This window comes from Macrotis lagotis, chromosome X (genome assembly GCF_037893015.1).
Source record: "Macrotis lagotis isolate mMagLag1 chromosome X, bilby.v1.9.chrom.fasta, whole genome shotgun sequence".
In the NCBI taxonomy this organism is placed as follows: Eukaryota; Metazoa; Chordata; class Mammalia; order Peramelemorphia; family Peramelidae; genus Macrotis; species Macrotis lagotis.
Window position 1 is genome coordinate 305,731,407 of NC_133666.1, and position 14,602 is coordinate 305,746,008.

Here is a 14,602-nt window from a genome sequence, read left to right on the forward strand (position 1 = left end):
AAATACTATTGAAAATATTTTGGTATAAATATGTTTGATGTCTTAGGGATCCCTGAAACTAATCATTGGGATCTCTGAATCTAATCATTCCAGATAATTTTCCAGAACATCTGGACCAATTCCCAGATCTACCAATAGTGTATCAATGTATATGACTTACCATAAATTTTGTGACTTCCATCTTTTTCCATCTTGTGACATCTATTTCCATCTTTTATCATCTTTGTTATTTTGATGAATGTGAGGCACCTCAGAGTTATTGTAATTTGCATTTCTTTTATTATTATAATTGGAATTTCTCTTAATATACAACTTATTTATTATTAGTAATGTATGTAGCACATCTACTATAAGCTTAAAATACCATCAGGAATGACCACACAGTATTTTTCCCCTTATATGTTGATAATTGGATTAGATCTTTGACTCCTCTTTGATATGTGAGTTGAAATGTCAGAAGAGCAAAGAGAGTGAGAGGAACATGCCTAATTTGCCACTCAAATGGGAGAAGAGATAATTAAGACTCTTTCTAGTTATGGTTTTTGCTTCGCAACTAATGGAAAAGAAGTGGCACTATCATGAAGTCTACCCAGAAGTCTTGCTATGAATTTATTCTCTGAGAAACACAGGATCAGAGGAGTATGACCCCATGCTAAGTAGTTTAGAGGTAACATGCACCTCTACAAAATAACCATGGAAAATTGTCCTGGAAACTAGAAAGAGTCCAAGGTCAGATGTGAACTCAGAAAAGTGAATCTCCCTGTCTCTAGTCCCAATCCTTTATCTACTATACTATCCAGCTGTCTGAAATGAGGGAACAAATAGTGACCAAATTAGAGTATAACATAGAGGAGGATTGAGTAATTAGAGCCCATGAAAGACCAATCCATCACTGAAGACAGGGCAATTGAGTCAAAAGATGATCAGCAAGATCCATCTCATCTGGTTAGAGATCCCTACTAAGGAAATGATGAGTAATTAAATTGAGAAGTAGTCTTCTTTCTTCCTGCTTATCTTTCAATAATGTAGGGATATAGGTTACATGTGGGCAGCAGGTAGTCCTGATAGTCCTCAGTTTGTCATGAACACTGAATTTGGACCAATAATCAATATACCTGAAGATAGCTTTCTTCCCCAAAGGATACAAGGACAGAATGTTCAGAAATGGCAGAAAGGTTGAGCAGAGAATGAAGGAAGCAGAACAAAGAGAACATTATATAGATTGACAACAACAATATGAAATGATCAAATGTGATGGACACAGCTCTCAGTAGTTCAGTGATCAAGGACAATCCTGAGAGACCTGCTATGAAAAATGTCATCTCTGGACAGAGGAAAAAACTATGGAGTGTGAATGCAGAGGAAAGCATACTATGCTCATTTTTTGAGCTTCTTTTATGTTTTTCTTTTTTTTTACTCATGATTTTTTCCCACTTAGTTCTAATTCTTTCTCTCCAACATAACTAATATGGAATTGTTAAACACTATTGTACATGTACAACTTTCACCAGATTGTTCATCGTCATGAGGAGGGGGGAGAAAAAGGAAGAGGGTAGGAAAATATAGAACTTATAAATTTGCAAAAAGGAGAATGTTGAAAACTACCTTTGCATTTGATTAGAAAATTAAAATAGAAAGTTAGAGCAAAGGGGCTTATTCTCTTCAGTCTATGTCTAGACCAATACATAATACTCTGAGCTAATGACTAAGGATACCACACACATAGAATGTATTGTTGTTTAGTGCCTCTGAGGACCATAGTATACCATATTCATTGGGTTTTATTGGCAACGATACTGAAGTGGTTTGCTATTGTCTTTTTCCAGTGGATTAAAAGGTTAAGTGATTTGCCCAAGGTGACATAGTCCAGGGTAACAAATCTAAGGTCAGATTTGAATTCAGTCTTCCTGTCTCCAGAGCTCTCTTTATTGAACCACCTAGCTGCCTCTTAAATATCAGGTAGATGTATTTGTTAATAAAGAGCAGCATGCTTCACTCTGAAGAGAATAATCTACTGCAATGTATATAAGTTATACTGTGTAGTAATCAATGATGCTTGATCATTACATAGTGAGTATTATGTACTAGTTTTACTATATATGTCAATCTCATATATGTATCTGGTATAAATTGTAAAGAATATACATTTTTTTAATGCAGGGGAGAATGAAGTGACATCTTAGACTAGAAGTCTGCTAGGCCTTCCCTTCTCATATGATATTTAGGAATGACAGATATTCATCCAGGAGTGTTTTGGCTTTACCTAATCCAATGCCAATTCAGAAAGTCAACAGTTATTAATAACTACTTACCATGTGTCATCGGGCAGCTAAGTGGTACAGTAGATAGAGCATTGGCCTTGGAGTCAGAAGGATGGAAATTCAAATCTTACCTCTGACATTTACTTGCTGTGTGACCTTGGGCAAGTCACTTAAACCTGATTATCTTGCATCCAGGGCCATCTCCAGTCATCCTGATTCATTGACCTCTGGACCCAGATGGCTTTGAAAGTAAGTGAGATTGGTGACTAAGCATAGCATCCCCTCACTCAAATTCAATCCACTTTCTTATATAGGCATTACCTTACATCCCTGATGTCATGGTCCTCTTTGAGAATGAAGGACAAGCATCATCATCATCATGTGACAGCCACTGTGCTAAGCAGTATAAATACAAACAAAAATAAAGACAGCATTTTTCCTCAAGGAATTTACATTCTTTTTTTTCTTTTAGGATTTTTGTAAGGCAAATAAGGCTAAGTGGCTTGCCCAAGGCCACACAGCTAGATAATTATTAAGTGTCTGAGGCCGAATTTGAACTCAGGTACTCCTGACTCCAGGGCCCGTGCTCTATCCACTGAGCCACTTAGCCACCCCAGGAACTTACATTCTAACAGGGAGAGTTGACACATAAAATGGAGCTGAAACGATGGGGAGGTGAGTGATCCTGTGTGGGATGGTAGAGTCCAGAGAACCAGAAGCAGAGTCATGAAAGAAATGAAGAATGGCTAACCTGAACGGTTCCTCAAAATGGAGGTTCTGAGGACCTCACCAAAGGAAGGGGGGGTTCAGATTGAGAAGGTCACAAGGGCTGAAGGAACTTCCAGGGTAAGAAGTCAACTGAGGCATGGTGCTATCCAAAGAGACAACAATAGAACCATGAGAGGAATGAAATATGATGATTCTACAAGGAACTCGCCACAAGGGCTATAGAAGCTGTACAATGACTAGGAGAAGAGGAAGGGGCTATGAAGTTAGTAGAGAGGGATGTCTGGTCTTCAAGACACAACTGAGGGAAATCAGAATGGTCCTGAATCATCTGAAGGATGGACTCAATCATGAAAAATAAAAATCAGCAAGAATGTAGCACAAAGAAGAAACCAAGAATCAAACTCTATGTTGGCAACATAGCAACACAAAATACTGATGGGGGAAGGATACTGAAGTCCCTAGTTCATACAAAGGAGCTCTGGTAGAGTGAGGATGCTTCACAGTGAAAGCATCAACCAAAGGAGCTCTGGTAGTGTTCTGTTGCTTCACAATGAAAACATCATTTACAGGCTGATTGGGGAGTCTACCAGTAGAGAATGGCAAGAGAGGACAATGGAAATTTTCACAGAACTGCTGAAAATGGCTCCATTAGCTAAAAACCACAAATAAAACCACTGGACACCACTTGTTAAGAACTAAGAAGTGCAGGCAGGTTGAATCATATGGAACTGTAGGAGCCATTGAGAACTATCCATGGTGTACTTTATGTAACCAATAATTATTCTTATCTCTATAGGTCCTAGTCTATATTCTTTCTTGGAAATAATATTCATTCTTTAAGCCTAATGGATCAGATGTTTACAAGAGGAGTTGGGTAAAAAAAAAACCCACTTGGTTGTGTCAGACAGAAAATTCTCAGTTTATTTATGTGGAGGTAATGAGTCAGATAAGTGTGAAGTCTGCCCAAATGTAGCTAGGCCCTTCATTTTATGAAGAACCTTCTTCTAACCTTCTTAAAACATTCCTCAAAGTTCTCTGAATAAAAAAATACTGGTTCTTTCAGAAAACACTTTTTTGAAGATTTTTCACTCTCAAATAATTTATAAAAGTCATAGGTTGGTAGATGTTGCTATGGTTATATGACTGAAAACCCAAGTTAAGCAATGAAGCATATATTAAAATTAGTTTTAATGAATTATATTTATTTCCAGTTAAAGTCCATGTTTATTAAGGAGATGGATTTAATGGTAGTGACTAAAACAAATAAAATGGAAAATTAAGTCTTATTGAATTGAAGGAAAAAAATTAAAATCACTAGGGATATTTTCTACTCTATGTGACAAAATGACCTGTATAGTTGTGGCTTACCCTCTTCAACAATTTGGAACTTAGGAAAAAAAAGAATTAGAAGCATGGAAAACAGAAAGGAGATGAGAAATGAGAGGGAAGGGGTGAAAGGAACAGAAAGAAAAACATTTATTTCTATCTGCATCAGTCACACTAAGAGCTTAAACCTTATTATTTGGACTACATGGCAGCTGATCAAAATCCTAATGATTAGTTTGGTTGGTTTTTTTCTCCGTTTCATAGGATTGAAGAAATCCTTTTGAAGCGTAAAAATATATACAAACTCAAATAGCAAATTTTACATGGAGCATAACCCAGTGAACTGAGGATAAGAATATAATCACAGCTCAGTCTATTGACTTTGGAGGCCATCTTGTCAAAATAATTAGCCTTTACATACCTCAAGTTCACTCATCTATAAAAAGAAGATTAAAAATTCTTCTCATAGTGGTGAAACAATATATTATGAGCAGCATATAGGAGGTAGAAATCTTAACTTAGAGCTGGTACTTCTCTAAGCAAGACATAGACACTATTAAAATATAATGCCACTCTACAGCAGTTAGAGCAATTAGGTCAAGAAGGGTCATTTTCCTGAATTCAAAACTTGCCCCAGACATTTAATAGCTGGGTGATCTTGAGCAAGTCATTTAATTTTAGTTACCTTATCTGCTAAATGAGCTGTAGAAGGAAATGGCAAACTATCTAGTATTTTTTCCAAGAAAATTCCAAATGGGATCACAAAGAGTCAGACATGCTTGAAACAATGCCACAACAGCAAAATATATCTTGTATATGAGTTACTTCTACATATTTACTTATTCCCCCCCCCATTAGATTATAAGTTCCTTGAGGACAAGAATTATCTTTTGCCTCTTTTTGTATCTCCATGCCTAGCATAGTGTCTGGCATTTGGTGGCACTTGGTAGGCAATTAATAAATTTGGTATTTATTGACCTTCTACTACCAATGATTAGTAAGGATGAATTTAGAAGTGATTAAGAAAGAGTTGTCAGAAAGGATTTAAAGGCCTCCCTCTCTTGGTAACACTGTACTTCTAAATAGTATTAATTTTTAACATGATTATTTAATTTTTCCCTGGTCTGGTGAATAAAAAGCCCCCTCAGAGCCAAGAAGACTTGGATTCAGGTCTACTTTGACACTGATTTCCTGACCCTCAGCAGCTCACTTCACCTCTCAGTGCTCTAGGACAGAGCTGTACCAGAGTAAAAATGTATTGGGGAAATATTTAATAAAATAAATTAAAATACAATAGAATATAGACAAATTTAACTTGATATTTTCTCAGTCAACAGCAATGGCAGAGATCCTTATGTATAATTTTATGGCTTTGTTTCTATTTTAGTTTGATACCACTACCCTAAGCAACTCTCCAAGTCTCTGAGTTCATGTGATGAGTAATTGCTGCCAAATATAATTTACCACAACACGAAAATTAAAGAGGTTAAAAACCGAGGTTTTATTATTATTATTCTCAAGCATAGGTTCAAGCCTCAAAGAAAACATGAACAATCATTAGGATTATAAAAAGGCTCCTTATAGAAAAAAATTACATCAGAGTTACAGAGAAGTAATTATTTTATTGATTTCAATCTTTTATATTACTCTTAGGCTATAAAAGTTAAAGAAAGGTGAACAATTTTAGTTAGAGTCATAATCTCACAATACCTTAAGGAAACAAACCGTCAAACAAACTCTATAGGTAAAACTAAGCCAGGATACAGATCAAACTTCATTAGAGGTTTCCAAATAGGATGACTGGTGCCAAGGAGTCAGGGACAGTTGAAATGCTTACTCTGGTTTCTTAATCTAAGAAATTTATAAGGCTCTTAAGTAAATTTTTACATCCCATCTAGGGCAGTTAGACAACCCTGAAGTTGGAGGACATGAGTTCAAATGTGACTTCAGATACTGGCCTTAGAAACTCAGATACTAGCTGTATGAGCTGTATGACACTTAACCCTGATTGCCTCTCTTTCAGGACCATCTCCAGTCATCCTGATCCATATCTGATCACTGAAGGCCACAAAGATGGCTCTAGAGGAGAAAGTGAGCCTGGTGACTTGAGAAAGCACCCCCTCACTTAATCCCAGTTCTTGTCATTGGCATCACCTTCCTGATGTCACAGCCTTTGAAGGACAAACATCATTACATCCCATTGGACAAATTTTGGCTAGTTAAAATTTAGTTAAAATTAACTAAAATTTGCAGATCAAATGGCCCCAAGTGCCAAATCATAAAAGGAAAAATTAAAATTCCCCTAACAATTATTAGTTGCAGAGGAAATAGTTTGTATTGGTTGTAGGAGTTTTCTCACCTGAATGTTGCCTAAACCAATTAAATCACATACCTAGTCCCTATCTTTATCTCTAATTCTCAAGGGAGAGTCCTTTTAAATACATCTATGACTCAAATGAATTAAACAAGATTTGCTTTGCAGACATAGGACCTCAAAAGTAAGAAGATCATGCAAATTCCCTTGGAAGTTTTTGAAAAAAAAACAGGAAAATAGTACTTTAAGGTTTACAAAACACTTTTTATATATAAATTTCATTCAATCCTCACAATCCTATGAGGTAGGTGCTATTATTACCACCATTTTAAAGTTAAGGAAACTGAAGCTAGGGAAAAAAATAACACATCTAGGTTCATAATGCTAGTAATTCAAGTTCAAATTCAATATATTGTCCATTGTACCAACCAGTTTGAAAACTGGTGGCAGTAAGGAAAAGAAGTAAACAGTAAACAATCTGTGATCCAGAATACTGATTGGTCCATGATGAGTACTGACTGGGGCAGAAATGGTTTAGAGTCATTTCTCCCTTTTCAGAGGTGTTAAGCAGCATTTATAAACATTCCAAGTGTCACCCAAACCAGATTAAAAAGTATTGGGGAAATATTTAATATAACAAATAGTCAACACAAAAAATAGAAAAAAGAAAAAGAAGTAAAGAAACCCTTTAGGAAAAGGATAGCTTGAATTTTTGAAACAGAAATAATCTCCAATCTCTCAGAGGAATTTTCTTCAAATGGGTAAAATTGTACCTCATGAAACCTAACAGTAAGAGCCTGCTAGAATATCAAGGTTAAGTAAATTCTGGTGCTGTTCACTGTTGCTCCAGGATGAAAGCATAGTAGCCTCAAGTTCATACAGCTAGTATCTGAGTATCTGAGGCCACCTGACATTTCATCTTAAACTGAGGTAGAACATGCGTTGATTTGCATGGATGGCAACTATGATACTGGGGAATATTACTTGGAAGGTTTGAGCAAGCTACCTATGCTTTCATTCTGGAGCAAATGTAAATGGCACCAGAATCTACTTTTGGGAATTTTAGAAATTATATCATGTCTTCCAAGAAATATTGAATTTTCCAGAGAGATGAGAGAATCTTAATGTCATGATACCTAATGAATAATTTTCACTTTGAAAACAGTAGTGCTGTCTCAGCAAATGACAATCTTTTAAGGGATCTAGGCTACTTCTGTTTAGAGAGTTAAAGCTATCTCCTTTCTGATACAGAATAAATGAGTCAATGAAGAAGCATTTATTAAGAACAGATTATATACCAGCCAGGAATAGACTATGAGGCTTGGAATCAGAAAGAATTGAGTATAAACATGGCCTTAGACATTTCCTAGCTAGTGACTCTGGACAAATGATTTAACCCCTATGTTACTTAGTTTCTCACATGTAAAACAGGGAAACATTGGAGGAGGAAATAGTAAGCCACTCTGGTGTCTTTGCCAAGAAAACCCAATGGAAAATGGTCCAAGAGGTCATATAGAGTTAAACATGACTGAATAACTAAACAATATACCAATCACCCTGCTAGGTATTGGTGATACAACTACAAAAGCAAAGCAGTTATAAGCACTTTTCAATAGTGGGAGATGATGCATGTAGAATAATGGTAGCCAGAAGGTGTCTTGGTTTTGGGAAGTCACAGAGCCATTAGTTGCATTTGTCCTTTTCTCAGAAATGTGTTGATCCATTTGACAGGTCTTACCTACAGGATAACATGGCATTAAAAGGCTATTTCAATCTGCAATATTTGTCCCAAGTGAGCCTATCCCAAGTTACTCACAGAGGTGATATAATCTACCACCAACACCTTGTGGAGTTAGCCAGTAAGTCAAATTCTATGGTAGCAATGAAGTTTGTAAGCTTTTGACAAAGGCAGCTCTAGGAATTCTGCTCTGGAGCATCCTTGCCTTCTATCAGAATGGTAGTGAGTAGGGTCAGTGAAAAGGCCAAGAAAGAGGAATCTATATGTGACAGAAAAGAGAATTCTGTTCTTTGATCTGAAAGTCTTAATTAATCCGTAAGGCTTGAGAGGCAGCAAAAAACCGAACCTAATGCAAGAATTCCGGGGGCAGCTAGGTGGCACAGTGGATAGAGCACCGGCCCTGGAGTCAGGAGTACCTGGGTTCAAATCTGACCTCAGACACTTAATAATTACCTAGCTGTGTGGCCCTGGGCAAGCCACTTAACCCCATTGCCTTGAAAAATCTAAAAAAAAAAATTCCAAGCTAAGGCAAGGGGAGGATGTCAGTCAGCAAATCAACAAGCAAATCAACTAGTGTCAGACACTAGTACTAGTGATAGAAACACAAAAACAAAAATGAAATAGTTCCTGCACTTAGAGATTTCTTTATATCAAGAGAAACAACATATGTTCATATAAGTATTCACAAAATAAATACATAAAAAATTACAAAGGAGGCTCAGGCAAACAGGGAGAGCAAGAAAGGGCTCATGTAGGAAGAGTGGAGTTGCTGAGCCTTAAAAGAACTCCAGAAATTCACAAAGGTAGAAGTGGAGAAAAGAGAGCACTTCTAAGCAATAGTGTTTGACCCTTATGCAAAGGCACCAAAATGGAAGATGGAGTATGACAACAAGACCACCAATCTGCCTGGAGTGCAGAGGTAAGGTCAGAACAAAGAACAAAGAGAATCTACAATTGTAGGATGACATTTCATCTTAAACTGAGTTGATTTGAATGGATGACAACTGTGATACTGGGGAACATTACTTGGAAGGTTTGAGCAGGCTACCTATGCTTATGCACTAATGAGAATGGACCATGTCTGTGACATTGCTGGGCTACGATCCAGATTTTCTTTCCTTTACCTTTCATTATTACCCTTTTACTCTTCCTTCTTCTTCTTTATTTATTTTGTAACGGGAAAGCCCATTTACTATCCTTTGTACACATAGAGTATCCACACAAGTCATTGCCCTTTCACACATGTCCTTTCTCTGAAACCATAGGTCCAGACAGTTTCTCCCTGAGCTAGATCACACAAGGCACATCTCATTCACTCAAGAAACATCCCAGAGCAATTGGCACAACTGTCACTTCCATGGCAATGGTTCATTAGTTGGGTGTTAATGATTCTGTTTTCACAGTGAAGTCAGAAATAAAAAATGTAAAATGAAATTCATCCAAGGGCTGATCAGCTGTTCAAACAGACTGAGCCCCGCTTCATCAAGTACCATGTGCACATTTACTCTCTCAATAGTTTAACCCAACAGAGAACTCAAAAAAAAAATTCTATGCTTGAGTGAACCACACTTCAGATAAAAAATATACATTCTGGCAAACACAGTGTCTTGTGCAATCTAGACACATTATATCATTGAATTTTCACAACCAGTTTGGGGAGACTGCTTTACCTATTTTTTCAAACAGTTTATGTGATATTGAAATTCATTGTTCTTCAGATGTTTGGTAAAATTTACTTATAAATTCATCTGGTCCTGGGGTAATTTTTTCCTAGGGAGCTCATTTTGGCTTTTTAAATTTCTTTTTCTAAGAAAGGATTATTCAAGTATCCTATTTCCTGATCTATTAATGGGGCAATTATTTATTTTTTTTGTAAATATGTATCCCTTTCATTTATTTAGTTTGTCAGGTTTTTTGGGGGGGCATATGGTTGGGGCAAAGTAGTTCCTAAAATTGCTTTAATTTCATCTTAATTGTTCTCATTGCCAGCTTGGGAACTAAGTAGTACAGTATTGTTAATTGCCTTTTTACAGATGAGGAAATTAAAACTCAGAGAATTGAAGTGATTTGTCTTTGTCCTCACAAGTTAGGAATCAAATCCTGGCCTTGAGGTTCCAAGCATGGCAAGTTTTCCATTGCCTTGACAACATTTTGGTTGAATGGGTGAATTAAAATCTGAGTCAAGTAAAGTTATTTCTCCTACTATGTGTCAGTCACTATGCTAAATGCTAAATGAATTTTGAATCTTGCATTTTAAACACATCAGTGGAGTTGGTTATCCCAAACTATATTATGACAAATCTGATGTGTGTTTGTACACAATATATGATCTCCAATTTAATTTGTATGCACGTCTGAATTTTCAGTATCAGGTTTGCTTAAGGCAAAATCTTCTTACAGATAATATACTGCTCCTTTGTGATACTACATATTTTATTTAATACATTTAAAAATATTATTTTAAAAATGAGTTCATGAACTTCACCAGACTGCCAGAGGGGTCTATGATATAACAAGATTAAAAACTTCTTGTTGAAAATCAAGAAGTCAAAGTTTGTCTTTAGCACTGTCTCTCCTCTTTTAAGAGACTCCCTTCCTTTCTCACTGAACCCTGGGGGACATACTTAGTCTTATCATAAACCAACTTTAATGGCTCAGAACCACTGTTCAATCTACTCAGGATTTCTACTAGGAGCCTCTCTGCTTCTACTTTTCACCTGATAGCTAGTGATTCTAAATCAGAAAAGTTTTACATTTTAAAAATAAAATTTTGTTTATTTTGTTATATTTAAAAATACAAAAACCATTCTTAACTCACAAGCCAAGAAAGAGGTTGCTGGCTGGATTTGTTCCTTGTCAGTTGTTTACTGATTTTGATCAATTATTCAGTGTTGCTATATCAATTGAAGATTGATATATCTCTCTAAGTCACATTTTTAGTTTCCTGAATTCAATGACTTAACTCGGAGTACAATTGCGGAAATCTTTGGCATCAGAGAAAGTTAGAGGGGATGATGAAAAGATAAGACTTAGGGGGCACCCCTTATGCAGCATATGCAGCATCCTACTCTGCTGTTAAAGATAGAAGTAGCCTGGGCAAAAGTAAAAAAAAAATCAACATGACCTCATCAAACCTTCCCAACTAGAAGGAATACCTTCATACAAGTGGGTGGGGATAGGTACAGAGGAGTGATAATGACAAACCCAGGGCTTGGTACAATTGAGTCAGTCACTTGCCTGATGGGTGTAGGAGGATAAGGGGAAGAGTGTGAAGAGCAAGGTGGGAAGTATTGTAGCCCTTTTAGCTAACTCCATTCTCATTGTGTAATTATATTCAGAAACTTTCTAACAAGGTCCAGTTATAACCAATACTTCTTAGAAAATGACAGGAAGTATGATGAACATTCTTGATGAGTCTTAACAATGGACAAATATATTATAAATATGCAACATGCTCAATAGAAAACTGGAAGACCTGTATTCAAGTCCCACTCTTGAGAGATGAAGGATATGTGCCTCTGGGCAAGCCATTTACTCTCCCAATGACCCCATGTAATTCTTTAAGACCACAGGTTACAGAACAGTTATTGACATGTAGATAGGTCTTGATAAATGTGTGCTGACTGATGGATATACCCTGGTGCATAAAGATTCCTCCTCAAGAATTCCCTACTCACACTGAAAAAAAAAGAATTCCCTTCTCAGGAATTTTTTTTTAAAGATTTTATTTTTGAGTTTTACAATTTTCCCCCCTACTTACTTCCCTCCCCCCCCCCCCCACAGAAGGCAATTTTCCAGTCTTCACATTGTTTTTCATGGTATACATTGATCCAGATTGAATGTGATGAGAGAGAAATTATATCCTTAAGGAAGAAACATAAAGTATAAGAGATAGCAAGATCAGACAATAAGATATCAGGTTTTTTTTTTCTAAATTAAAGGTAATAGTCCTTGGTCTTTGTTCAAATTCCACAGTTCTTTCTCTGGATACAGATGATAATCTCCATCACAGACAGCCCCAAATTGTCCCTGATTGTTGAACTGATGGAATGAGCGTATCCATCAAGGTTGATCTTGTTGCATCCATGTGGCTGTTAGGGTGTACAGTGTTTTTCTAGTTCTGCTCATCTCACTCAGCATCAGTTCATGCAAATCCCTCCAGGCTTCCCTGAAATCCTGTCCCTCCTGGTTTCTAATAGAACAATAGTGTACCATGACATACATATACCACAGTTTGCTAAGGCATTCCCTAATTGAAGGACATTTACTTGATTTCCAATTCTCTGCCACCACAAACAGGGCTGCTATGCATATTTTTGTACAAGTGATGTTTTTACCCTTTTTCATGATGATTATATTTCAATATAATTGGTTTCCTTTGTTATTGGCTGTATCTTACTTGCTGCATTTAAAAACATTATTCAGAGAAAAAGTCTATAGGTTCACCAGATGGTAAAAAGAATTCCAGACACAAAAAAAGGAAGGAAGGAGGAAAGAAGGAAGGAAGGAAGGGAGGGAGGGAGGGAGGGAGGGAGGGAGGGAGGAAGAATAAGAAAGGAACTCTTAGAGGGATGGGAAGTCTAAGGAGGGCAAGGTAGCAGGTAGAATTAAAGCAGAGAAGTGAAGAGAGAATAACTAGGACAAGAAGGATGGTGAGGAAAAATAGGAAAGAGGAAAATATAAAACTTTAGAATATAAATGGGAGGAACTTATCCCTAAAATGGAAATGGATGGCAGATTAAAATTTTGAATTCAACAATATGCTGCTTTCTAAAAATATAATTAAAAATGAGAGATGCTCAAAAAAGATAAAATAATGGTCAGGAGTAGAATTTAGAATGCTAAAAAAAGCAGAAGTAATAATCATGATCTCAGACTAAGCTAAAATTGACTAAATCAAAAGAGGAAAAATAGGGAAATCTTCTAGACCATTTAAAATAACTAGACAGTATAAAATACCCAAGATACAGGAACTATAAGAACATAAACACTTTATACAAATAAGGTCAGAGCTAAATAATTGTAGTAATATTGTTCATGGATAGGTAAAGTCAATATAATTCTAAAAATGATAATTTTGCCTAACTAATCTATTTGTTCAATGCCATTCCAATTAGACTATGAAAAACTTATCTTACTGAATTAGAAAAGATTGATAGCATAGATCATTTGGAAGAATAAAAGGTCAGGAATTTCAAAGAAACCAGGGGATAAAAATATATAAAGGAAGGACATTCAGCAGTATCAGATTTTTAAACTATTAGATGAGAATGTTGTTAAAGTGTAAAATGAATAATTTCAATTATTTTAAGTTACAATGTTCTTGTATAAATAAAACCGATGTAGCCAAAAATAGAAAGAATGCAGAAAATTGGGAGAAAAAACTTTCATAGATAATCTCTCAGATAGGATATGACTGTGTTGGAATACTGCTGTTTTGTAGGAAATGATGAATTGGCTGTTTTGAAAAATATGGAAATGCTTGAACCCATGAGGGAAGATGCTATCTACCTTCAGAGAAACAGATGATAAGTGGAAATATGCATAGTACAGTTTTATATTCATATATACATACATATCCGTGTCTAATTGTAACTTGCAAAATTGCAAAAAGTGCATAGCAGAGAGCCAAAGAAAACCTCCAAGGAAGCAAAGAAAAACTGTATAACTTGAAAAACAATGTATACTATTTATTATATGTTTTCTTAAAGTGGAAATTTATTGTTTTATATTGAATCCTTTCTTATGTTCTGCCATGTATTTGTTCTTTTTTTTTCTCATTTTGTGTTGAAATCTAAAATGAATTTAAAATTTACCAAAAAAAGGAAGAAAAGTCCTAGGGAATCTAGAAATGTAGAGAAGATAACCAGGAAAAAAATGGGATTACTCTGCTGACTCTTACATGGTTCTACCCTATGGGTGTAGGCAGATGCTATCTCCTATATGCAGGTTTCAGGGAAGAGGAGCCAGAATTCCAGAATGTGAACTGTTGTCTTGTGACTGACTGATCTAGAATTCCTCAAAGGTGAGTAAACAAGTCAGGTAGCTGAGTAACTGACCTCAAGGCTTAACTGCCCTGAAGCATTGCAACCTGACTTGCCTACTTCAAAAGTCTGCTTTAAGTAAAAGTTTGACTGAATTGCCATAACTTCTATATATGATACATTGATGGTACATTAGCTGACATGATGGTAGCACACAGAGGAATGTTGTAGAAATCAAGAGAGAACAATA

At 36.1% G+C, this 14,602-nt stretch overlaps 1 protein-coding gene across 5 annotated transcripts in view; it reads right to left on the bottom strand.

Moving 5' to 3' along the window:
• The window catches only part of SKA1 (spindle and kinetochore associated complex subunit 1), a 136,641-nt gene that overhangs the window by 31,238 nt on the left and 90,801 nt on the right, over positions 1–14,602 (bottom strand). The window lies entirely within an intron of this gene.